This window comes from Macaca thibetana, chromosome 13 (genome assembly GCF_024542745.1).
Source record: "Macaca thibetana thibetana isolate TM-01 chromosome 13, ASM2454274v1, whole genome shotgun sequence".
Lineage (NCBI taxonomy): Eukaryota > Metazoa > Chordata > Mammalia > Primates > Cercopithecidae > Macaca > Macaca thibetana.
Window position 1 is genome coordinate 83,883,632 of NC_065590.1, and position 25,194 is coordinate 83,908,825.

The window sequence follows — 25,194 nt, forward strand, 5'->3', positions numbered from 1 at the left end:
CTCTGTTCTTGAGGTCCTGCCTTATTTGGATGCTACCCACCTTGGCAGCTTAGAGGTCATAACCCATCTCCCTCTCTCTACCCCCATGACCCATTACCTGGCCCTTCCATGCTACCTCAACCCCCTCCCCCTCCACACACACACACAATTACTTTTGCAACATACATACCCAATATACTCCGGGCATGGAAACCACCTCACAGTCCCACAACACTTCCTCTGACACATCTGTTTGTTCTGCCCTAAATGCTCTCACCACCCTGTCCTCAACCTTTGCTACATGTCACACATCCCTAGGCCTTCTCTCACTCCCTTGAATGGCCCCTCCCTCACCTGGCCTCACAGGAGATTTGGACATCCCTGTATTTCAGCATTTGTTACATCAACATTATAATCCCATCTTGTGCCTTCACCATCTTTATCCATACCACTGTGCCTGGCACAGAGCAGGTGTTTAATAAATATTATTACATGTATAATTAGATAAATGATCTCAAATTTAAGCAAGTAATTTAATGGGCAAGGTATTTGAAGGCTCGTTGTTCAAGAATGAGGAGCTGGGGGAGGACGGGAATGCTCTGGTCAGAGGAGACAGGGAGCAGGAAAGACTTCCAAGTTCCATCTCTGTACTCAAGAGACTCAGTCTGAAGGGTGGGACCTGTGAGTCTGGAGAGTAAGCAAGAGTTTACAGATGGGATGCTTTAGACGTGTGGTTTCCCGTGTTTATGTCTCTTTTATGACCTCCATTCTTGACTCAGCCAGCACATGGTGGAGGATACACAGGAAATGCAATGCCCTCCTCCACATCTGGGAAGTACCGTCTCTGGGATCTAGAGTGTCGTCACAGCAAGAAGCAGCAAGAGGTCTGAAGAGGACTGTGGACCAACAGCCTGACCCTTATCACTAAGCTTCTTCTCTCGGAATCTTACGTGAATGATTCCTCGAAATTTCTGTCTCTGGCCCTGATTTCTCCTGTGAGGGAAAGCCAGACCCATACATATAACCGCCTATCTGCCACCACTGCCATGCCTCAGGAGCCCTCACACCCAGTCCTAAACAAAGCTCAGTTTTCTTCAATATACCTGATTGCTTCCACTGTTCCTAGTGCCCAGCACAGCACCACATCCATCCAGTAATCTAGGGGTCACCTTGAGACATCCCTCCCCTTTACTTTCCACCCTCGAACCCTCCACCTCAGCCTGCCCATTTACCTGTCTCCACCTACACCATCCCCTCAACTCTCTCCCAGACTCCTGCAGTCCTTTGCTAACTGTACCCCATTTCTTCTTCCTTAGCGTTTCATAGTGACTTACCACATGGTAGTCAGGGCTGTCTGCAAAATGCCATTCCCTTGCTTAAAAACAGTCAGTCAGTCAGTGCTCTTGCAATAAAGACACAGTGTACCTATGCAGCTAGACAAAACCTGCATGGTCTCTCCCTCCTAATTCTCCACTCTCCACCTGTGCCATGCTCCCCTCTGCTTTCTTAACGCCAGCTTCTCTGACCTTTTTGCCTCTCCTTGAAGGTGCCATACTCTCTCCTGCACATGTACCTCCTCTGCCTGGAATGCACCATCCCTGCTTCTTCCCCAGTTCACCCTCCCTTTAAATGCTAAGCTTATCATTCCTTTAAATCTCAGATCAGTTCCCCCTACTCCCTGAATCCAAAAAGAGGTAGAGCTCCCTGTAACGGTACTGACCATCTTCCTTCACAGTGTCTATTGCCTTTTGCACTATCTGGAAAACATCTGTCTCCCCCACTAGACTGTAAACTCCTTGAGGGAAAGAACCAGGCATGGTTTTCTCCTGGTCGAGTTCCAACACCAAGCACAGTGCCTGGCACGCAGAAGGCACTCAGAAATTTGCTGAACCATGAAGAATGGGCTTGGGTTCTATTGAGGGAAGACGCACTGCCTTACAGTCTGGCTTCATAGGAGATAGTTACAACACAGAGAAATTGCTGATGGCAACATATTCCTTCCGAGGAAGATTTTCAAGTGGGAGAAAAACAACCTTCCCAAACTGGCATAAAAAGCAAAGAGTAAAAGATGAGTTGTTCGTCCAACGAAGGAAACGCACTCCATCGGAACATTCACAAGCCGTCTGTGTGGGGATGTGGGGAGATTCCGCCCCCACTTCCAGCCATATGCTAGGAAGAATCAGGGTAGGAGAAATCCTTGCCTTTCCTATAACTGATAGAAGGCCTTAATTTGGAGAAGATGACAATATAATGTGAGCTCAGTACAGCTGCTGAGAGTGAAGTGCCTAGATATTATGGTCATATTTCTGGTCAGCCTTTCTCTTCTTCTTTGCTCACTTTAAGGGGTTATCTTTGTGCTGCGAATGGAAAGTCCTTCAGGGATCACCAATGGGGAAAGTGATATCTGATTGGTTCTTCGTACTCAAGTTTGTCTGGCTGTGAGTATACATCTGGGTAAAATTAAACCCAAGATCAACAACAACAAGCTCTACCCAATCAGTCTGGGAACCTGTGTCCAGAACTAGCTCCCAAATTATTCTTTATGATTAGTCCTCACACACTCCCCACAAGGCAGAGCTGTGAACCCCAAACTCCCATCTGAAAATTGCTCATCGGAGCCGTCATGGTTGTCTGTTGCTTCAGAGGAGGCCTACAAGGAAGGATTACTGCACACGAACACTCTATGCCCCAAATACATTATGCTACCAGGATTCAGGATTAGAGTCACAAAGAAACTTCACTATGCAGACACAACGAGGGGCCGTTTTCCTTCAAATTAGAAAAACTTCTTAAAAATGATAATACAAGGTCTCCCAGACACCCCTGGGTATACAGACAATCTTTTAGTACAATATTCAACATGTTTGAAGGCCTTAAAAAGAGTTCCATTCATCAGAAAGTTCAGTAACCCAGCAAGATACAAAATCAATGTACAAACATTAACAGCTTTTCTATTTGCCAGTAATAACTCATTAGCAAATACGATGGGACAGAACGATCTCACTCTATGTATATGTAACATCTAAGAATGAAGTTTCTAAGAGCAGCACAGAGCTCATATGAAGAAAGCCACAAATGTTTACAGAGAGATATGGAAGTAAACTCAAATAAACACAGAGAGAGCAAGAGTAAATGGAATAGCACATTCCTGAATGAGAAGACTCAACGTTGTAGTCCAAATGTCAATTCTTTATAAATCAATTTACAGATCTCATCGAATTCACATGAATATTATGTAAAAAAAACTCAACAAGGTATTTTTTTTTTAGCATGAAATGCTTCTAAAGTTCCTCTGGGCTATACGAGATATGTCAGAGATAGTAGCCAAAAATACTTTGGGAAATAATAATAATGAAGATGCTTTGTACTACCAGATTTTAAAACACAAAATGAAAACTTCTGTAATTGAAACAGTGTGGTATAGAACTAAGTCTGAATGAAACAGAATAAACAGCCTGGAAACACCCTCTAGTCTATACAAGAATTTAATGTATCAGGAGGCCGACGCAGGATAACTGCTTGAATCCTGGAGGTGGAGGTTGCAGTGAGTCGAGATCACACCATTGCACTCCAGCCTAGGCGATGAGAAACTCCATCTCAAAAAAAAACAAAAAAAAAACAAAAAAAACAAAAAACAAGAATTTAATGTATGAGAGGTAGCATCAGGGAGGACAGAAAAATCATTCACTAAACACAACTGGAAGAATTAAATAACTATTAAGAAAAAGTTAAATTCCGATCATATCTTATAACAAAATGAGAAAACCTGATAAAAAATTGAATTTGCAAAATGAATCACAAAACAATTAGAAGAAAATGCAACTGCACAGATATCTACAGCCAGGATGGGGAAGTGCTTTCTAAGCCTAGAAACAAGAGGAAACACGGAAGTGGAAAACGTTGATGATTCGTATAAGCAAAAGTAAGGGCATCTACACAACCGAGAAACCATAAATGAATTTAGAAAGCAAATGACAAACTGAAAAAAATATTTCCAACATTATACCAAAAGGTTAATATCCTCTTATGCATAAAGAGCTCTTAAAAATCGATAAGAAAAAAGATGAATATAAATAGAAGGACAAACAGAGGACAGGTATGTCAATAAACAAAAACAAATTCTCCAACCCACTGGTAATCAAGGAAACGCAACCGAGACCATGAGATACCATTACTCACCTCCCTAACAGACTAAGATTAAAACAAAATTATAATAGGATAGAACAGAATAGGGTAAAATGAGTATTCACATGCTGCTTATGGGAGAGAAAAATAGCACAGTCTTTCTGGGAACAATGTAACCAAATAGATGAACGTCTTCAGTATGTTTCTACCTCTGACTTGGTAAAGCCAGTTCCAGGAATTAATCCTAAAGAAGTAACCCAAAATGTCCACAGATCTTTGTTCACCAATATTTTATTGCAACGTTATTTAGAATAGCAAATTACTGAACTATCTAAATGGCAAACAAAAGGAAAGAGTTAAATAAGACACATTAATATAACAGAATATAACGAAACATGGTCTTTTAAGATTGTTTCCAAATGAATAATGACAAGGGAGAAGCAATACAAGGTTAAGAGGAAAAAAAGTAGGAGAGACAATGATATATATAGTACGATCCCAATTTTGCTACAAAGTGACAAATAATAGATTCTAAAATGTTAATTGTTTTTTTATCTCTAGGTGATGAAATTTGCACCGTTTTCTTTTGTTAAAATTTTCCATAAAGGATGTTACTTTTATAAATGAAAAGTTATATAATTTTAAAGAGATCAATCCTTGGTAATTCTATTTCTAGAGCTCTACGCAAACATGAGCTCATGTAGTCTCATACCTCCCCATGAGGTTGGTACTATTACCTTCACTTGACCTGCACAGATACAGACCAGGGTGGATATTGTGACAGGCTCAATATTACCCTCAGAGCTGGACCTTGGCAGATGTGTCTGATACCAAAATTGTGAACCAAAATGATATAAAAGACTATCCACCAGAGAGTTATACTAGGAAAAAAAATACATCTGATGGGAATGGCATGAAGGCAGGATGGAATAAATGAAGCCATCCGGAAGTCATGTTTAAGAATAATTTTCAATGACACGAGACAATGTGTGTTGTATACTAAAGTAAAAAAGCAAGATGCAAAAATTTCATGTGCAACATGGTCCCAACTAATGTAAAAATGCAAAGCAAAAGACTGAAGGACAATATGTTAAAATATTAGCAATCACCTCTAGACAATATGTGTGTTTTCTTTTTTTTTTTTGAGATGGAGTCTTGCTCTGTCACCCAGGCTGGAGTGCAGTGGTACGATCTTGGCTCACTGCAACCTCCGCCTCCTGGGTTCAAGTGATTCTCCTGTCTCAGCCTCCTGAGTAGCTGAGATCACAGCTGCCTGCCACCATGCCCGATTAATTTTTGTATTTTAGTAGAGATGGGCTTTCATCATGTTGGTCAGGCTGGTCTTGAACTCCTGACCTCAAATGATCCGCCTCGCTTGGCCTCCCATAGTAGTGGGATTACAGGCGTGAGCCACCGTGCCCAGCCTAGACAATATGTTTATTAGAGATTATTACTTTGTTGTTATACCTGAACATTTTACACAATGGATGTTGCCTTTTATTACCAAAAACTATTCCACATTAACTTTCAAAAAATGTGTATATCACCCACTATAATCCTATAACCCTCTTCCTTACACCTACCCATCCTTTAAGGCCAAGTTCAAAGTTCATTTCCCCCATGAAGCCTTCCTGGATTTGCCCAGCCCATTCTGCTTAACCTCCAAAACCATGTGCTCAAAGTAAAGCACTGACTCCTGGCTTCAGAAACTCTCACAGCAGCATTGTAGCTCTTGGGCTGAGCTCCTTATCAAGTATCCCAGAACCCCTAGGAAGGGGAGCAAACCATCTCTGGCTCTTGGGTCTTGTGTGTTGTGGTTGGGAGCTGAGCGTGCAGAACTGGTGCCAACATTGTTGGTCCTCGTGGTTGGGGAAAGCGTGCACAATGTCGTCAGCAGGACCTGTGGAACTGGATGCCGGCCCCTGACCAATCCCTGATGAAGCTCTCATAGGCCATGGAAGAGGAGAAAACCTCAGATAACATAGCAAATTTTCCAAAACACTAAACATATTCAACTGTCCTCTATTCTGGGATTACATTCTTCCTACTCTTTGGTGTTAAAACATGCATTGTTTTGTCAAATGACGAGGTGATGAATAGATGGTAATTTTTAAATGTCATTTTACAAACTAACAACTGGCCACATCTCGATTCCCTGGTTTCCATCATGTTTCATAGTTCATAAAATAATACACAATAAAACTAACTTTTTTAGAAAAAAAGGGAGTTGAATAAAAGGTATTACCCTTGTAATCCAAACAATATTGGTATGGATTGAACAAAATTAGAATATTATTTGTTACTCATGAGAGAAGTATGCCTAATTATCCAATCAAAATAGCTACCTTTCCTTATCCCAGTTATTTTTCCTTATAACATTTACAATTATCTAAATCATACTCCAGTATTTGTTCTCCTTTTTTATGCCAAGTCTTCCTGTGGAGGATGTGTGTTCCACGAGGACAGGGTCTCCGTCTGGCTCAAGTTGACACGCAGTAGGTACTCAACCAGTATGTGTTACATACATAAAAGAAGGAACTTGGACCTAGAGAAGGTATCTTAAAATATTAGAGATGCAGGTTTTGTGCGGAAGTCATTGATGGGGTCGACAATGTACTAGCATGTGGAACAGTGTGTCTGGAGAAAATTCCTGCAAAGGATTCCTTTGGTCCCCAGTCATTCTGGGAATAAGACATAAAAAGAGAGTAGGTAAACACAGAGGGCAGATTCCTGGCCGGAAGCGTTGGCTCGCAGGCTCGGCAGGACGTATTAAGTGGTAGCATACATACAACTCAATTGTGAGCAGCTCTCCATTCCCTGCTCTACAGAATGCTCTCCTTCCCCCAGGCCTCTCAGCTTCCCTTTAGAAAACAAATCGTTTTTACAGTAGTTGATGAGAAAATGCCCTCTTGTGGGCGTGACAGTGGACCACCTCGATCATGTCACGGATTTCTGAAAATGTGGTTATTCCAGAGAATTCCTTCACGAGATTTAAAGGGTTTCTTTTTTTTCAATCTCAAACATCAATGCTTTGTTAAAGCAAAAATTCATTTTCTAAGAGGCCATTAAACAGTCCTCAATTCACTTCAGCGTATCTAACTTAGCAATGCAAGTTCTGATTATCTTAAACAGCATCATCACAAAGATAATTATTCTCCTTTCTAAACTTCTGTATGATTTGCTAATGACTGGGTGACTTTTTTTTTTTTTTTAAATAATCATCGCCCAGAATCTGCCTCTTTTCTGCTCCCAGGAAACCATCACCTGAGATTGACGGGCAGCAATTGAAAATAATAAAATTATGTAAGATGAGCTTGTAATCACCAGCATTTCACAAGAAGCAAAACGCATTTCATTCTGGCTGAGGAACAGAAAGTTTCTTCTTCATTTTAAATCTGTATCAGAGGTAAAGCCTTCTATTAAAACACAATTCTCTGTACACTTACAGCCTCTGGCAGGCTGCCAAGGAGACTATCATGGAACCACCGCTGCAGAGAAGCAGGCAGTCAAAGGCATCGAGGATTGCTCCTGAGAAAGGATGCAAAGTCTCCAGAATTCTTGGGAGGGCTCTGCCCACAGCTACCCCCACCTCTTCTGGCCAGGCCTCCCGCCTCAAATGCAAACACACATGCACACACACGCACACGCACACACACTCTCTTTCTGGGAGAAGCATGGCAAAAATAAACACTGAGAAAATTCTTCCCTGTCTTTTGCGCGCGCGCACACACACACACACACACTCTCTCTCTCACTCTCTCTCTGGGTTTCTTTTTCCCCTTTCTTTTCTTTTTTGGATGTATTATTGTTTTCATCATCATTATTACTAATAAATTGCAAACTCTGCAGTCTAGGACCTGGTTAATTGTACCTTTTTGCTGCATGTAATTTACAGGTACATGTGACCACTTGGGGGCACAGTTATTTGAGAATGCTGGCACTTCAATAAGGTATGCTTTTAAGGTTTGAAGCCTGCTTTAAGAAAGCCCCAAATCTTGACTCTTACCAGAGCCCCAGAATGGGAGAGAATCCTGAGAATTATTCCTTTAAGGTGAGCCTGAGATTCATTATGAGGGACATTTTTATCTGGGATTATACAAAACTATTTGGTTCCTTTCCCATTTTAGAAACTGGTAGTTTAAAAATTTCTTCTACATGGCGGCCTGTCCTTTTTCTGTTTTCATCAATCTTAATGTCAGCATGGACATAAACACATACTGCTCACTACGGGACGGGGACGGGCGTGGCAAAATTAACCCTTCTATGATAGTCAATTCTTTTTCCTTGTTAGGTAAATTTTTATTTTTCCCAATATGAAAAATACACTTATTATTTTAAAAAACAGAAAATTTTAAGGTAGAAAGATGATCACTGTTAATATTATGGCACATTTTCAACCTTTTTATCTATGTTCTTTGTTTTCATATACTTGACATTATAGTGTACACTATATAGTATAGTGAAAACTATATATATATCTAAGTGAAAATATATGTATATATACATATATAAGATATATACATACATATATATGATTATATGATATATAAGATATACACACATACATAAATTTTAAAAAATCAGGGATATATATGTATATGTACATATATATGCACATATATAAGAAATCAGGGACACATATGTATTAATCAAGTTTCCTTCTTAATTAAAAACTATTCTCTCAAATAACCAGACTTACAGTGAAGTCACTTTAGAAACTTTGTTCTCAATATCCATAGAAATGTTTTATATTTTCCCCATGGTTTTCTGATCAGCAGAAAGGCAAGGAGGGTTATTTACACCACTTTTCCCCAACCCTCCTGCAGTGCCCAAACACACCTGTGAGAACAGGTTCTGCCCTAAGACCACCCAGGCTGTTCAGTTCATAGCTGGGCAGAGCAGTCTGCCGGGGGGTGTCAGGGAGATACAAACCCACGGGAGAGACCGGGAGGGACGGGGGGCCTGGGACTCGGATCACATGGCCTGGGCTTTCACCAGGGGCCCCTAGGCACTAGGATCTAGATAAGCACACACTAGGTTAGTGTCCTGGAAAGATTCTAATCCGATGTGTGGGAAAATGGAGCAAAGTTTATCTTTTCTGGCTCAGATTCAGATGCACAGTCATTTCACGTCCCATTGAAGGGATCCTTTACTGAGCCACACATTTTAGGAAATCACCCTTATTTCCACAGGACAATAGTCAACACTGAGAGGGAGAAAATCCACAGGGTTTGCATTTTCCACCCAGGACAGTGTGAAACACCACCCAGGACACTGGGTGCTGTTTCACCCAGTGACCCTTCACCCAGACGGCCCCCCCCGCCCCCTCCTCCCACCAGTCCTCGATGCTCTTCCCATGTCTGGGCTGCTGGAATTCCAGTTCTGACTCTGCCCCTGACTGGCAAGCCTCAGGTATGGCAATTCTCTTTTTCTGCCCCTTGCCTGTTGAAAGTGCAAAATGTGCCCGGCATTGGCCTAGATCCTTAGAGGAAAATCAACAACAGAATATAAATAAAAAGTGAGGTGATCAGTTTCCGCAGGAGCACATGGTCAGGTCAGCCGGGGACTCCCGCACAGCCCTGAAGCAGTTACCTCGAGAACCTGCATCGGGCAATCCTCACAGGCATGGGGACTGCTCCCTACACAAATCTGCAGAGGACAGGCAGGATCTGAACCGGGCAGAGCCGTCTAGACAATGAAGAGGAGAGATGGAAGCTGAGGGTAGACTCGGCCCGGCCAGACAGAGGCTCCTTGGACCAGCAGACAGTCCCTCTGCTCAGCAGCGCACCTTCCTGCCCCTCCCACTACCTCAGGCAGGAGCAGATCGTTTCCTCTGTCCCAGGTCTCTTGTGCCCACATGTGAGCAGGCATAACACATCAGGCCCTGACTTGCTGAGATGGGCTCCACGCTCCATGTCTCTGTCATGTGAGCCTCTACACTGAGGCTCTGATGACCACACAGCCCTCGGCTCCTGAATAGGCTCAGACACCGTAGCAGTGCTGCCAACCTCGTTCAGAGGTGAATTCAGAAGAAGTCCTTTAGAAATCACAGGTGCATGTCCAAGCTGGGCCTTGCAAGCTTACCTCTCCCAGGTAAGGGTCCGTTGTTAGCTGTCAGTGACCTGGTGGACTTAGGGTGGGGACCGGGGGTGTATAGAGTAAGGTTTCTGAATGGAAGGGGGGAAACCGGCGTAACTACTTTTTCTCTTGGAGGGCCTCCAAATTTTCTCTGCTCCATGAGGTTCCCCAGTGACCACAGCCCACCCTGATCAGCTTGTCCTGTCTCCACAGCTCTCTACTGTAGAGCAACAGTTGAAGTTGTCACCCACACACTCTCAACTTGTATTGTCTATGTCATGAGACGAGGAATGTGGAAGCAGAGGAAACTGACCTCAGCTGAAACTGGCTTTCACATTGATGAATCTGTCCAGGTTCCTGGAAGGCAGGAATTACCCTCCCACCTCCAACAGGCCTATGAAGGCAGACATGGGACAACAAAGGTATTCTTGATGCTATCATATGAGGTAGCTATGCTCTAAGAGATTAACTTGCCTATGACTACACCATGTCCAGGTGGCCAGCTAGTGTTTTGAGCCCAGATCTATTTGCAATAAAGGTGTAGCTTTCCCCTTCCTACACCACTTAGAGACAGGATCTTGCTCTAGCACTCAGGCTGGAGTGCAGGGGTACAATCTTGGCTCATTGCACCCTTAACCAGGAGGTTAATCCTTCTGCCTCTGCCTCCCAAGCAGCTGGGACTACAGGTGTGCACCGCCACATCTGGCTTTTTTTTTTTTTTTTTTTTTTTTTTTTTGTAGAGATGGGGTCTCACTATTATCTTTCCCACGCTGATCTTCATTAACTCCTGGTTTTAAGCACCCCTCCCACGGTGGCCTCCCAAAGTGCTGGGATTACAGGTGTGAGCCACACGCCCAGCTGCATGGCTCTGCGTTAGGTCTCACCACGTCCTGAGATGCGATACTGCCCAGCATTGGGGAAATGGGGGGACACTGACCTCAGTGTTGGACTCAGAGGCTACAAACTCACCCAAGAACGGGTCACAGCAGAGAGAGCAAAGCCACTGGAAAGACAGAAAAGCTGTGGTGCTTCAATCCCAGGCTAATGGCTTTAACATGGCTAAGGAGCATCTCAACCAGCCTCAAGGCTTCGATCCAGAAAGGAAAAGGCCAAGCTGGGGACAGGCCACCCAAACTCGGTGTGGGGGAGGGGGCACTCTACTCCTCCACCTCCACCTCCACCCTAGCCCCCTTGGGTATCTGATCACATCTGCAGGTGGCCATCTGAGCTGGGGATGGGTGTGGCAGCTATCACAGCTCACGGATGTCAACCTGTTAAGGCCATCCGCCCACTTCCTGTCCCTAGTGCTGAGTCACCAAGCAGTCTCCCAACAGCGATTTAGCCACATGACGGCCTTTGGGGAGAAATCTGCTCAGTGGCACACAAGTGTCTGGTCTGCTAGATGTCATACTTGTAGTGTAAACCAACAAAACACCATTACCTGGAGACTGTTCACCTCCGGGTGGGCTGCCAGTCAAAGAGCAAAACCCCCAGCACCGAAAACTTGAAGTGTGGCAAGCCCACTCTGCCTGGACACTTCCCAGTGGTCAGCTGACATCTTCACTCACTGCCGGCGGTCTCCAAACCACAGTGCCATCCCAGTGCCCACCCACAGGAGAAAGGATGCACAAACTGTGTATGGGATGGAGTACTAGCTAGCAGTAGAGTTAACTCCAGGGACATACATCAGCACAGGTCAACGGCAGACGGCAGGCTGAACAAGACCAGCAAGGCACACAAGAGTGCAAACTGTGTGCTTCTGTCTACAAGAACGTCGAGAACAGGCAGAAATCCATGATGACTGACATCGGAAAGTGGTTGGAAAGCAGATGGGGGTTGACCAGAAGGAGGCAGGAGGGAACTTTCTGGGGTGATGAAAGTTACACAGGTTCATCATGCAGTTACACAGTTACACAGGCTCACAATTATTGAAACTCAGTGAACTGAACACTTGAGGCTGTAGATTTCATTGTGTTGCTTCTCAACGATTATACTTCAAATAAAAGAATAATAAATAAATGCAATGCAATGCTCAGCACAGAGCGGGTAACACGGCAAGTGCCCTAGAAGAGTTGCTAAATTGTTAAACACATTTTTTTCCTAAGTGAATTTTAAAAAGACTTTACTAGGAGAATCACTTTGGAATATGTTTGGAAATCTATTTTTTTGTGATGAAACATACATGCCATAACATTTACCATTTTAACCGTGTTTAAATGTACAGTTCAGTGGCATTAAGTGCATGCACACTATTTTGCTATTTAGTTTTTATTTCATAATCATAAATTTAACTCTGTAATCCAGTTAGGCATGGAAGGAACAAGGAAAACATGGAACGCAAAGGGAACTACAGCAAGAGCACAAAGATTCTAGGATACTGCGAGCAAATGGGGAGCAGAGGTGCTCTCCTGAGCTACAAAGGAATGGTCGGGTGATGAAGATAAAACACAAGTCAAATTTACTGGAGTTGTCCACTGTCAGCAGCGGTGATCTTCTTGCTGGTCTTGCCATTCCTGGACCCTCCATGGCCTCAACAATCTTCATGCCCTCTTTCACCTTGCCAAAGACCACATGCTTGCCATCCAACCACTCAGTCTTGGCAGTGCAGATGAAAAACTGGGAAGCGTTCATGTTGGGTCCAGCATTTGCCATGGTAAGATGCCAGGGCCTGTATGCTTTAGGATGAAGTTCTCCTCATCAAATTTCTCCCTGTAGACAGACTTGCCACCAGTGCCAATATGGCGTGTGAAGTCACCACCCTGACACATAAAACCCTGGAATAATTCTGTGAAAGCAGAAACCCTTATAACCAAATCCTTCCTCTCCAGTGCTCAGAGCATGAAAGTTTTCTGCTGTCTTTGGAATCTTGTCTGCAAATAGCTCAAAGGAGACGTGGCCCAAGGGCTCACCGTCAACAGCGATGTCAAAGAACATGGCAGGGTTGACCATGGCTGACAGTATGGGGATCCAGCAGTGGCAGCAGCATCTGCAAAGCCTGCATGCACATTGTTTTTCAACCTTCTCTACCATCTATCTCCAGAGCATTTCATTTCCTTAAACTGAAACCCTTTGCCCATTAAATGATAGCTCTCTCCCCACATCCCCTGGCAACTACCATTCTACTTCTGTCTGTGAATCCAATCCATACTACTCTAGGTACCTCATGTAAGTGGAATCCCCCAGTATTGGTCCTTTCGTGACTGGCTTATTTCACTTAGCATAATGTCTTCAAGGTTCATCCACGCTATAGCGTGTATCAAAACTTCCTTCCTTTTTAAGGCTAAATCATCTTCCATTGTATGCATCTAGTGTATTTTGTTTATTCATTCATCATTGATGGACACTTGGGTTACTTCTACCTTTTGGCTATTGTGAATGTGGTTGCTATGAGCAACACTGGTGTATGAACATCTGTTCGGGTCCCAGCTTTCACTTTTTTTGGGTATAGGGTCAGAAGCAGAATTGCTAGATCAGATGATAATTCTATGTTTAATTCTTTGAAGAATGGCCATAATGTTTTCCATAGCGGTTGCACCATTTTGCATTTTCATGAGCAGTGCATAAGGGTTGCAGTTTCTCCACATCCTCACCAACACTTGCTATTTTCTGTTGTTGTTTATAGTCATGCTAATGGACATGAAGCGGTAATCTCATTGTGGTTTTGACTTCCATTTCCCCACTGATTAGTGATGTGGACCATCTTTTTGTGTCCTTATTGGCCATTGGTATACCTTCTCTGGAGAGGTGTCTATTCAAGTCCTTTGCCCATTTTTAAATAGAAGCATTTGTTTGTTGCATTGAAAGTATGTTTTAATTGCTGCTGTGCTGGCCTGACAGCCAAGCCCCACCCTCCCCACTGCCGCATGCTCAGTTCCCAGGCAGTAGTGTCACATCCTCCACCTGACCCCATCCCAGCGGCCCACTGGTCACTCCCAGCACAGGAGTAAGGGCCCGATGGGCAACTGCCTCCCATTTTCCTGGGACCAAGGAGACTTGGCTCAGGTGTCTATTTGAGCTATCGAAAAATGTTTCTGGAGACCAGGCATTCTGGGACGTGTACCAGGAATAAAAACAGCAGACAGTTACAGCTGTCAAATTGTGACTTTACAGTCAGTGAGTGACCACCCCACCCCTGCTGCCTCCCCCAGGGGTCCTTGTGAAAAAATATGGCTTATTGTGGTGTCTGTAGAATCAAGCTTTAAATTTTAAAACTTGAGCAAGGCCATGGCTCTGGAAAGCCCTGCTCACTCAGTGATGTGAGGGAGAGCGCGTGGGGAGGGGCAAGGGCCAGGGGCCATCGCTACAGCCCTCATCTAGAATGGGGGCTGGAGCCCTTGCCACGGGAGGGCCATTTGTGTGCCTTTGTCCCAGCAAGGCAGCAGCAGGAGCTGCTCTCCTGATGAGGCTCTCCATGGCTGCCTGTGACCTTCCTTCTGTCTCAGTCACAGGTACCTTCCAGGTCTCACAGCACAAATCCCCCGCACTGCCAGACCTCTACCCAGCGGCCACTAGAGCAGACCTTGTCAGACACTTGGGGCCAGGGAGGAAGCCTCCCTCAAGGTCACAAGTGAGGTGGTGACCTTATACAGAGGAAAAAAGCGACTTCCCTGAAACATGCTTTCCATGAAAATCATTTTTCTCTTTTTGGCGGAAGAGAGGAAATTTTAAAACTGAGAATCATCGTAGAAAAAGGCAGTTTCCCCACATCATATGAAGCCATTCAGGTGCTTCTTTTTTTACAACATGTTGCCATAGATGGGTAGACGGAGAAGCTTAGGTGCTTCCTGTTAGCAAAGGTTTCAGCAAGAAATATGTTCCTTTCGCAGTTTGAATATTATTCAAGTTTTGGTGATTAAAACTGGTTTTGGTGATTAAAGCTGGCTGGAACAGCATGAACCGAAGAGATTACAGCAGGCTCTCCTCTAGAGGGATCAGCCGGACAAGCGCACTGCACGCAGCCTCCTGGTCCGACCAGCCCAGCTTCCAAATGAGGTATGTACATTTCCCAAATTCCATGGCCCTTAATTTTGGTTTGAAAAGCCAGGGCAAGCTCATCTTACATGTCTTCATATTGGCTAAATAAGCTAAGTCAATCGCAAAATAACTGACCCAAAACAAATAAGCTAATTCAATGGCAAAATAGCCTACCCAAGTCTCAAGAGGTCAAAACAGGCAGCATTGCAACAAATTGGCCTCAGGATGTATGTGGGTGGGTACAAGGGTCCCGAGCCAAGATCCTGAGGCTCTCACTCAGCATCCAGGAGACCGACAGAGGAGGCACCTAAACGCAGGGGACGCAGCCCTCCTTATGGTCACCAACAATGCCAGTCAAGTTCCGGGCAAGACAGACCAGGCTGCTGCCCCTGCTAATGTGAGCAACACTAAGTTGGACAGAATTCAGCCCACTTGTTAACCTAAAGGTGGCAACGTTGGCCTCACTGATGAGGGATTCTAGACCCAAGTGTTATAAAATCATGAGACACATCTTGCTTTGGCAAGACAACTGCAGCTAGGTTTCTTATGCTTATCTGAGGTGAAGGATCAGGTTTTGGGTTTTTGTTTACATCACCAATCTGTCAAGAACCAAAATGTGGCCCTACCTTGCATGATTAGCCCACACTCACACCATAGATGGCTCTCCTGGTAACTCACCCTGTGAGTCCGAGACCACCCAAACTGGTCTGTACCTAGTTAATGAGGGGAGCCTTGGCATCATGCTGCCAAGGCAGTGTTGAATGCAATCGGAGTTTTTTTTTTTATCTTTTTTGAGACGGAGTCTCGCTCGTCGCCCAGGCTGCAGTGCAGTGGCACCATCTCAGCTCACTGCAACCTCTGCCTCGCCGGTTCAAGCGATTCTCCTGTCTCAGCCTCCTGAGCTGGAATTACAGGCACATGCCACCATGTCTGGCTAATTTTTGTAGTTTTAGTAGAGATGGGGTTTCACCATGTTGATGAGGCTGGTCTCAAACTGTTGCCCTCATGATCCGCACACCTTGGCCTCCCAAAGTGCTGGGATTACAGGTTTGAGCCACCTTGCTCGGCTTGCAATCGTAGTTTCTAAATGCTTATTCCTAATTTATCTCAGCACATACTGGTAACAGTGTAGAAACAGACACCTATCTGTGACCCTACCTGGAGTAGCACCATTTTCTACCCCTCTCTACCGTGATGGAGAGACAAGTCAATAGCAGCAGCGGCCAATGTAGGTGGTTAGGCAGAACCCAGTGGACCTATGGGTCATGGCCACAGCAGCATTCACGACCTGATTCTCTCTGCTCTGGACTGTCTCACAGAATTTCTCAGGAAATTCCTGGACTGGACCACTCATTTCCATGGACTTCCTGGTTAGATGGGGTGCTCTGTCTCCTTCCTCTATCACCTCAGCACACTTCATTGAGCTCACAGTATCTGAACAATGAATACCCAGTCTGTGCCAGGACCAAGGCTAAAAGACAAAGTCCTTGCCTTCAAGGACCATGATCCCCAAGATGAGTCCAGAAATAACCACTGATGTTACCAATTTGGCATATGCTGGCACAGTTCTAAGCACTTTGCAAACAGGAACTCATTTAATCCTCAAGTATTCAATCGTCATAGATCCAAATCAGCACACCCCAGGAAGCCTTCTGACCACAAAGAAAGGAGTCAGATAGACCTAAGCCTTGCAGGCAAATTCAGAATTGAATTTTTGTTCCATTTGCAAAGATGAGGCCAGCACATTTAAGTCTGAAGGTACTTGAAATCATACTGGTGAGTCTCTTTAAATTTATTTCACACTTGAAAAGAAAATTAGCTGGACCTCAACTTATTATGTCAACTGTGATAATCAGTGAGCAATGTGGCTAAACATGTGATTATTTCTTTTTTCAAATAGGCAATTTATATTCCCTAGAAAAGGGAATATTGGCTCTCTTCCTTCTCCATAGGTAGGCAGGTATCTGGAGGACAGGCTCCTTCCTCCCTGTAACCCACCCAGCACCCATCATAGGCCTGGCACCCATGTTTGTTGATCTGACCTTGGGCAAACGCTTGGGTCTCTCTACATCAGCTGCAGAATAGGAAGACCACCACTGTGAAGTCACCCATGCGACAAGGGGAGCAAACATGAGATGCCACAGGAAAGGCAGTACTCTTCCCACTGTGCCTTCTCAACAAACAGTTATTGAATCTATCCTCATTTAGAAGCTCCAGGAGCTGAATATATATCCTTAAAGTTCCTTGGGAGGCTAAGCTCAGCTGCAGGTTTGATCCAGAAGCAGATGCTTAAAGTTGGAAGATGTGAAAAGTGAAGGTAAAGGAGAAGGGGAAGATTGTTTTTGTTTTTTGTTTTTAATTGAATTTCACCATTCCTCACCACTTCTCCGTGTTACTAAATGACCAAAAGGAAAAAGGGATGTTCTGGCAGCTGTTGGGTCTTTAATTTGGTCTAAGCCTTTGGCGGTTGCTTTGCACAAAACCGAGATACAGGGTCCTCTTGTCTGCTCTTCCTTCACCGCCCACACCTCCAACTTGCTTCTAGGAGCTTTGCGGGGAAGCCTCAAGAAGAGGAAGCTTCGTGCTTGACGTTACAAGCCCAGCAGGGAGGGAGGGGTGGCAGCAGAGCTACACAGGAGTGACCGTGCCAGGGCCGGGCCAGCAGTCAGGCAGGGCCAGCCTCCCGCCACCCCTCACCTCCTGTGTGGTCCAGATCCCAGGCACTGCAGCCACGCCTTTCTCAAGGAGAATCTCAAAATGAAGAAGTCCCTCCTTGACTGAACGTGGGTTGAAAGAGTTAAAACAGAGCAAACACATTTTTGTGGTGTGTGCTCCAAGCTCTGTTCACACCCATCTCGAGAAAAAACTAATATAAAGAATAAAAATAGAACAGAAGAAGTTGGAAAATACAGCGTTATCGCCCTTCCCAAACTGCCTCTGTGATTTCCAGGTGTTTCATTTTTTCCTTAAAACGAGGCTTTTATGAACTACTACAAATTTTGAAATCTGAGCGGGGACAACACCCCACAAAGAAAGTCCCTGAGAGAGGACAGACTGCATGGATGCTCAGAAGCACCAGAGAGACCCAGGTTGTCACTGCAATGATGAAGTTCCAAGAAAGAATTAGTCTTCAAAGTCTCAAGTCATAAATCCTAGAAGATTCCATCCAGATTAGAATTCATCAATAAGCATATTTAATAGATATATGCCCAAATATAGCATCAAAAATTCCACACAATGACAAGCCATGAACATGTGACTACACAGCCACGGAGTGAAAAGAACATCCAAAAAGTCGGCTTTGATGTCTGTTATCTGACACCTTCTCTGGGCAAACATTTTTACGGGGAAGAGTTTTGTGCCAGGCGCCTGGCTATGCATTGGTATGCAAAAATGAACAAGCCCAGGTCAATGGTTAGTAGTTCTCGATGAATCCTTAACCCTTTCTACATTGTTTTTATTCTTTGATTTGCTGTTTATTTACTATGCTGGCTCAAGAAGGAAACAGATGCCATTCAAACACCTACAAGTTTTTCTCATTAGCCTTCCAGAAACCACAGTAAATGGAAGCAGGTGTGCAAATCCAAAAGGTATCATGAATGTTGCTCAGACTTGATTAATACTGTTATTTTAGCTCACATTCCTTCTACTAGATTGATTTTACATAAAATGTTAATTAGTGAAGTCAACATAGTACCTGGTATAGGCAGGGTGAAGTGGTGCAGATGCATGGGAAAAAACAAAGACACAGGCGCATGTGTGCACACGAATAGGGATGTGTGTGCAGAAAGGAAAACACAGACAGACTGGTAGCTGAGGGATCTGTGTTCAAACCCAGCTGAACAACGTGGCTAGGTTTGTGGCCTTGGGCCAGTTGATTACCTCTGAGCCTCATCTTCATTTGTAAAATGTGGATAATCCCTACCTCGCAGCATTGATATGAGGATTAGAGATAATATATGTAAAGTACTCGGATACAGTGAGCAGCCATAACTGGAAGCTATTATTATTATATTATTGGGGCTTAATAAAGGTTTGGTGATTGAATAATAGGTAGATTAGCTGACCTCAAAAATTCACATCAACTCTAAAATTATGACACTAAAGATGGAATTAAAAGTTCACACATCAAATCAACTCAAGGGTATTTTTAACTATTGGAATTGTGATGCAAATGTCTTATGCTTTTCAGAATAAGTACTGATAGTGAGACTTACAGAACACAATATATATACAAGCCCTGGCGTACGATTAAAACATTTATGATTGAAATTGAACAGGATTGACATCTACAGTTTCTGAGATCTCTAGGGGTTGCTGCTCTCTCTTCTTCCACAGCTAATTTTCCTAAGCCCTCTTTGTAGAGCACAAGCACTTCCCCAGGCCACTGTAATGTGGGTTTATGGAGGTTATCTGTTTTCACCCTCACAACCACCCTAGATAGCCACTACTGCTCCTTCCAATTTCTTAAAAGAAAACTGAGGCTGGGTGAGATTAAGGATCTGTTCAAGGTCACACAGCTAGGAGGCACTGGAGATGGGACTTCAACATGGACAGGAAGCCGTGTTTCTAATCCCTCTGCGGTATCACTGCAACTAGGACAAGCCCCCAAGCGAAGCATGAGATCTGAGAGACTCGGGAGGAAATGCACACACAGAAAAGGAAGAACAAATGTCAGTAACATCTACTGCATTCTTTATTGGACAGTATTCTGTGTGACTGCATTCTCACCAAGTCTCTTCAATAGAAAACTTATGTAATTTGTTAGTGTTAAAAGTCAAAATAGGGCTGGGCGTGGCGGCTCACGCCTATAATCCCAGAGTGAACTTTGGGAGGCAGAGACGGGCGGATCACCTGAGGTTGGGAGTTCAAGACCAGCCTGACCAACATGGAGAAACCCCGTCTCTACTAAAAATACAAAATTAGCCGCGCATGGTAGCACATGCCTGTCATCCCAGCTCCTCGGTAGGCTGAGGCAGAAGAATTGCTTGAACCCTTGAACCCGGGAAGCGAAGGTGGTAGTGAGCCAAGATCGCACCATTGCACTCCAGCCTGGGCAACAAAAGCAAAACTCCATGTCAAAACGAAGAAAAAATCAAAACAACAGCAATTCCACTTCTGGGTACAGACCCAGAAGTACTGAAAGCGGGATGTCTTATACTCCTGTTCACAGCAGCATTATTCCCAGTAGCTACAACACGGAAGCAATCCAAATCTCCATCAACAGATGAATGGACAAACAAAATGTAGTCCATACATGCAATGCAATACTATTCAACCCTAAAAAGGAAGGAAATCCTGTCCCATGCCACGAGATGTGATAAACCTGTAAGACATTATGCTAAATTTAACAAGCCCATCACAAAAGGACGAACGTGGCATGATTCCACTCACGTGAGGGATCTAAGGTAGTTAAATGTATAAACAGGAAGTAGAATGGCAGCTGTAAGGGGCTGAGGGAGGTGGGAATGGGGACATGATGTTTAATGGGTATAGACTTTCAGTTCTGCAAGATGAAGGGTTCTGGAGCTTGCTTGCACAACAATGTGAATGCTACGAATGCACAGTTAAAAATGGTAAAGGTGTCTCACGCCTGTAATCCCAGCACTTTGGGAAGCCGAGGTGGGTAGATCACCTGAGGTCAGGAGTTCTAGACCAGCCTAGCCAACATGATGAAACCCCGTCTCTACTAAAAACACAAAAAATTTGCTGGGCGTGGTGGCAGGTGCCTGTAATCCCAGCTACTCTGGAGGCTGAGGCAGGAGAATTGCATGAACCCGGGAGGCAGGGGTTGCAGTGAGCCAAGATTGTGTCATTGCACTCCAGCCTGAGTGACAGGGTGAAACTCCATCTCAAAAAAAAAACCGTAAAGATGGTAAATTTTATGTGTTTTTAAACCATGGTTAAAAAAAAGTGACAATATATATTTGTGTATATATATCTGTATGTTTGTGTATATACAGGTGTGATTATCTGTTTACAAATATATATACACATACAGATATCCTCAAAATGATCAAGGATTTTAAAATGTCAAAAACCTATAAATTATAACAATAGACACCTGCCTGTGAGGCTAATGGCAGCCTATAAATGTCCTGGAGGCCGTCTTCTTTGCGCACACTGGATCCCCGGCCACAAACATGCTCGCCGTTCTTGTTCCAGCTTGTGAGTCGTCATCTGCTGCTGCACAGTCCAGAGTCTCCGAACTACTTGAATTTTATGCAGATACCCTCTTGCACAGAAAATGAGAACTCTTCCTCCTTCTACCCTAAAGGTGGAAATGCTCCCAAATGATAAAATCGATTTCACAAAGAACTCTGTTGCTACTTCCAGTGATCAACTTGCCTCATCTTAATTGGCAGTTTCAGTTTTCCTGTTTTCAAGTGGTTTCCTTGAAGAAAGCACAGGCTGCGTTTCCTGTGGGAGAAGTAAGCCTGTTTACTTCTTTAACTCCGTGGAAGAACCACGGAGTTTGCTTTCAGGGTGGTCCTGATCTCAGCATTTTTGATCTAAGGTGCAGGTAAAGAATTGGGATACATCTTTCCTTCTTAACCAAAATTAAGACCATTTTCTATGGTAAAATCTACTTTCGACAAAAGTACATTCCAGGGATTCTGCTACCTAATCTTTTAGCATATCAGGAGATGACCCCAGATTACTTAAGAAATAAAAACTGACTATCTTCTACACAAACTACAGATATTCTACCAGCTTCCAAACATTTGCGTGGATATGTGTCTAGCACAGTGAAAGATGCTAAGACAGGCCTGGAAAAAATATGATTTATCTGTTTACAAATACATCACCCCCCCCTCTTTTTTCCTTACTATCTTTTTTTTTTTTTTTTTTTTTCCTGAGACTGGGTCTTGCTCTGTCGCCCAGTGTAGTGGCGTGATCACGGTTCACTGCAGCCTCAACTTCCTGGGCTCCGCGGTCCTCCCATTCACTAACACATTTCTTGTTCTCCAGTCCTCTTACACAGTAACTGCCTTGGTTTATCCTCATGCAGCACAACTAAAGGCTGGATTTCTTATTCATGATGTTTCTTCCTCCTCCTACCCGCAAGTAGGCACTTAGTTGACTGATTATAGAATCACAAAGTTGGTTATAATTCCATTTCTTCATCTGACTTTGAACTTAAGTGTTCCAATTACTTTGCCTGATCCTAATAAGTCAGTAGCGTGCTAATGCTTGCCTTGATATTTCTGAAATATACAGGGCTGTGATTAGCATGGGACTGCATCATTAGAAAGCTAAGTTGAAAGCGGGTGAGCAAAATCACCACTCGCATTTAAGTAAAACTGCCTGTTCAGTAGACTTACAATGTTACTATGATCCTAGGGATACTACATGCTGTGACTAAATATATATCATATTTGGAAAATCCTCTGCTGTTCCGAAACCTTCTGGCTTTGACCACTACTAGAAAAGACCCCAGGACAGACCGGCTATAATATAGTCTCGAAGTCTCTCCAAGCCAGATACAACCGATGACACAAAGAATCCCTAAGCCACAACAGTACTGGGATTTAAAAAAAAAAAAAAAAGAAGAAGAAAGAAAGAAAAAAAAGGAAGGAAGGGAAAAGGAGGAAGGAAGGACAAACTTTAGTTAGTTCTGCTGGACTGAATTGATATCTCCCAGCCAAAAAGTGAGAAAGCTTTACAGTAAGCCTGCTAAAAGAAAAAAAAATAACCCATGTACACATACATATCAAATGAGATGCTAAAAAAATGACATTAGTATTAGGGGTGCTATTTGAGTCGATGAAAAAAAAATTAACTCCTTTATATCTGTATGTAGCTGGGAATAGTGTAGGCTTTTAGAAACTAGCAGGAAAAAAGAAGGAAATACTTTAAACTAGGAATGGTTTGTAGCCAAATCAATTGATAAAAGAAATAAAAAGATGGCACAACTAAAATTTATGCCAAAGATTTATAAGATTGACTAAATAAACAAAAATGAATGGATCACCATGGAAATGCATGAATATTGAAATAGGCAAGATTTGAATAGACTAATGATGTGCCTCACTTAAACTGACAGGTGTTGATAACAACGGTGACACTGAATCCACACCAACCGCCATACTTCCAACATGCTTATTCCTAGAAAACAGGCTGGATTTTAAGGTTCCTGTGGTAATAGTTTATAAGCAAAATGCATTTTCCAGTCTTAAAGTGACTGACTGAATGCTCATCTACCGGAAAAACAAAAAAAAGGTTTTTATCCATTTTGTTCTAGGTATGAGGAGCTGCAGATAGCAGAAGTCATTCTCCTGGGCTCTACTAGTCTTTGTTTCAATAAACCTCCCACAAAACTGAATTCTCAGTCTTGCTTGTCTTCCACTCTGAGTACCTGAAGTATGACCACCACTCATTAGAAACATAATTAAAAAGACACAACACTAGATCCCCACCCCCCATCACATTCAGATGAAAACCAATAACCCTTAATCTATTTGTTACCATGGCTACCATAGGATATTTTATTTCAGTAAAACTCTAGGTATTTCGTTTGGATTGCTGCTTGCAAATGAAAGTTGGAGACCTATAAATTTCCATAACCGCACTAGAAATAGAGAGACCGAGAAGAAAATGTTTTTCTTAATCATAGGCAAATATGGTTTATAAGCTGTTTGTGCAGAAAAGTTATTAAAATTGGTTAGATGCATCAGCCCATAAACCAATTTAATGCCATTAAATTCATATAGTGTTTAAAGGCACACGTGCTAGTAATTCCCTGATTTATAGCAGGGTGATAAATCAAGTACACTACAGCACAATGTATGGGACGGAGACTATTCATCAGTAGCACACAGCTCCATACCTGTATAAACACCTAGATTACGGACTAATCAAATACATGCATGCCAACCAGCCTTTAAAGTATTCACCAGTGCTTACTGGACATGTTTTCTCTAAGTGTCAGAATGAACAATCTATAAAATTGTTCATTCTCCTCCCTCACAAAAAAATTAAAAAGCTCTATACCTTCAATAATAATAATAATAATAATAAATCAGGAATAAGGTGAGACAAGTCTGCTGTCATTCATCTGAAAATGAAGCAATTCCTCAAATCTGACCTCCCAGGGCTGAGTTAGTGATAAGATCACACGGCGAAGAAGAAACTCTGTAGTGACTAGACAGATGGCTTTAAAGAGACTGAAACTAGGATAAATAAAGCCGTAACCAGGACAGATCTGTCATCGCAAGAGGGGTCCGAATCCCAGCTTTGCTGGACTGGAGAGAGGCTGGAACCTGCAGCAGCGGGGCCGGGATGCCGCTGAGCTGCCGAAGTGGAAGTTTCGCGGGCAGCGGCAGCTGGGCGTCCTCTACGGTCTGGTCCCTCCAGCGCCGAGGTCTCGCCTAATGCTACATAAATACCTGCGTCCACGATTCGCCCGGGGCGCGCCGCGGCGCAAGCACGGGAGGGAGGGAGGAGAACGTTTGCAGAGCGGCAGGGATGGCAGCGGCGGCGGCGGCAGCTCCTCACCCATCAGTATCCCTGGGGGCCCGCGCGAAGGCCCGCCAACGGACCGCGTCTGCCGCTCGGTTCCAGAGCCCGGGGACGACAACTGGCTTCTCAGCGGGCGGACCCAGGCATCCGAGACTCGCGCATGGCCGCCACCCCCTCCTCCGAGACGGCTGGCCGCAGGCAGGCAGCGCGTCCCCGCCTTCCCCAGCCAACGCAGAGGCGACCTGCCCTGGGAGCCGCCTCCGACCTACTCCGGCTCCAAGCACAGCGCTCCGGCCCCGGGCTAGCACGTCCCTCCCTTGGGGCCCGGGGCCGACGCTGTCCAGCGCGGGCAACCGCGCGGCGACCGCAGATAACCCTCGCGCTCTCAGCCCGCTCCAGGCCACGGAGACCGGGACGCGAGCCCTAGGCCCCCCACCCCGGGCCCCACGCGGCCACTGGGGCGCGCGTTCACACTCCCACACTACACATCTCCAGGTCCACCCTGTCCCACACATCAACAACCCCTCCCCACCGACACCACCTCCTGGCTCCTTTGCCATCCCCGTGAGCTCTCCT

General features: G+C 44.2%; 1 protein-coding gene across 1 annotated transcript in view; it reads right to left on the reverse strand.

Moving 5' to 3' along the window:
• LOC126934432 (translation initiation factor IF-2-like) overlaps positions 1 to 25,194 on the reverse strand; it is a 178,402-nt gene that overhangs the window by 151,277 nt on the left and 1,931 nt on the right. The window lies entirely within an intron of this gene.